Source organism: Chinchilla lanigera, unplaced genomic scaffold, assembly GCF_000276665.1.
Source record: "Chinchilla lanigera isolate Chin_1 unplaced genomic scaffold, ChiLan1.0 scaffold00067, whole genome shotgun sequence".
Taxonomy (NCBI): domain Eukaryota; kingdom Metazoa; phylum Chordata; class Mammalia; order Rodentia; family Chinchillidae; genus Chinchilla; species Chinchilla lanigera.
This window is the reverse complement of record NW_004955468.1, coordinates 567,492-569,861: the sequence shown is the minus strand read 5'-3', so window position 1 is coordinate 569,861 and position 2,370 is coordinate 567,492.

Sequence of the window (2,370 nt, the reverse complement as noted above, 5' to 3'; positions counted from 1 at the left end):
TAGGACTACCCACCATTACCTAGTTACTCCCGCCTTTGTCGGGTTATTTGGTTATTCCCGCCTTAGAACTTCCGCGTTTCTCTGTGCCGTATATAAGCGCGGCACTTCCCGCTAATAAACGAGACTTGATCAGAGCACTGTCTTGTCTCCATTCTTCGTGTCTCTTGTCCCTTTATAATCCCCACTCCCCCTCTAGGGTTCACGTTGACTGTACCCGCGGGCTGGGACATCTTTGTGATGGAAGTATCTGATTTCTCCAACGATTATGAAAGATAGTTTTGCAGGGTACATCAATCTGGGTTGGATGTTGTTTTCTTTTAGGGCTTGAACTACTTCAGTCCAAGCTCTCCTTGACTTGAGAGTTTTGTTGAGAAGTCCGCTGATGATTCTGTTCTCATGCTGAATTTCTGGAATCTTGATTATTATATACCTTGCTGTAGTTTTTAAAATGGCTAATTGGAGTTCTATATGCCTCACTAGTGTCAAATTCTTTTTCCCTGCCAGAGAAGTTTTCTGCCATGACATCTGTGAACAGATTTTTTTTATATCATTTGTGCCATTCCTGCCTTTTCATTGACTCCAATCAATCTTATATTATTATCCTTTATACCATCTAGCAGCTGCTGGATTGATTTCTTGTGGTCCTTGCTATTTTTAAGAAATCTTGGGAGCTGAGGATTTATCTCAGCAGCATAGTGCCTGCCTAGCAAGCGCGACATCATGAGTTCGATTCCTGGTACCAGAAAAAAACAAAAACAAAAACAAAAAAACAAAAAAAGAAATATTTCTTTTCATGATCATTAACTGCAAGCCTGCCTTCTATATCTGAGATTCTGTTTTCACATTGGTTTATTCTTCTGTGGATACTTTCCATGGAATTTTTAATCTCTTGGATATCTGCTGAAATCTGTTTTATGGATTCCATTTCTTTCCTGTGATGGATGTTCATGGTTTCCATCATTTTCCTAAGCTCTTCTATGTTTTATCTGTATCTGCTCTAGAGTCACTAAGCATAATTTTCATGGTGGTCACCATCTCTGTAGTTATCAAGAAATTATTTGTGATTTTATTTTTTCCAGAGCCTCATTCATTTGCTTTGTTGTTACCACTTCAGAGAGGCCAGGTGGGTGGCTTTTGGATTGTCCCACTTTATTGCCCTCTGAGTTTGCCTTTGATGAACTGGATGTCCAGGATTACGTTTTGTTTATGTGTCTTCTTCTTTTCTTTTCTTTTTCTTTTTTAGTTTAATTCCTGGATTGATGCTTATCAATTGCCTATGGTGAGTAGCTTTATTGATAGTATTTCGAGTCTTTAGGAAATGACTACTTCTCAGAGATATCTTCCAAGTGTAGCTGGGTTTTGAATGTGTTGCAAGATCCTACCTCTTCATTTTATTGGGGATGAGAAGTCCAGCCCGTGGTTCTTTGGCACTGGCCCACAGTATTGTCTATGACTGTTAGGCAATCTCAATCTTGGTATACCAGGAAGAACAGCTAGTTAGAACAACTATGTCACTTTGGCTAAAGTGGTACAATCAGCAATAACAATAGCATCAAACACAGCCTAGAAAGCAATAAACTGAGGTAACCAGTAATTTTCCACCTTTAACTGTCTGAACTATATTTGTGGCTAATAACAAAATCTTTTTTTTTGTTTTTGTTTTTTTTCCGGTACCAGGAATCGAACTCATGACCTTGCACTTGCCAGGCAAGTGCTGCGCCACTGAGCTAAATCTCCAGCCCCTGTAACAAAATCTAAAAGCAGAAAATTGTATGCAGTAAATAAGCCCTCAATATGCCAATTTTACCCTCTGCAGAGAAAATTTAAAAGGGTTTAGGGGAGAAAAATAGAGAAATTGAAGAAGAGGAAGAGATTAGAAACAAGGCTGGAGGATAAAAGAGGATCACACAAACTTTGGGACACTGGTACAGAAGACAGGAGGGAAAGAGAAAAGGAAGAAATAAAAGGAAGAACAGAACAGAAAAACAACAACAACAACAACAAAAAAAAACAAAACAAAAACCAAAAAACCAACAACTAGTGTCTTAGTTGCTTTTCTCACATGGCTAAGACAAAATACCCAATGCTCAAAATTAAGGAAGGAAGGTTTTTTTTAGCTTACAGTTTATGGAGGTTTTAGTTTATAATCAGCTGGCTCCAAGGCAAGGTGGCATGGCACAGGGACAACAGTTCAAGATAGCAGAAGACAGCAAAAGCAGCAAGAGCAAAGAGGGAAAAGGAGCAAGCCTCTTTTCCCTCCTTATATTAAATATCAGCTCCCTGCCCAAGCCCACACCATCTCCATGCCCTCCTCTTGCACAGGCTCAGGATGTATACCAAGTAAGGATCCTGGCTCCCTGCTGAGTCACA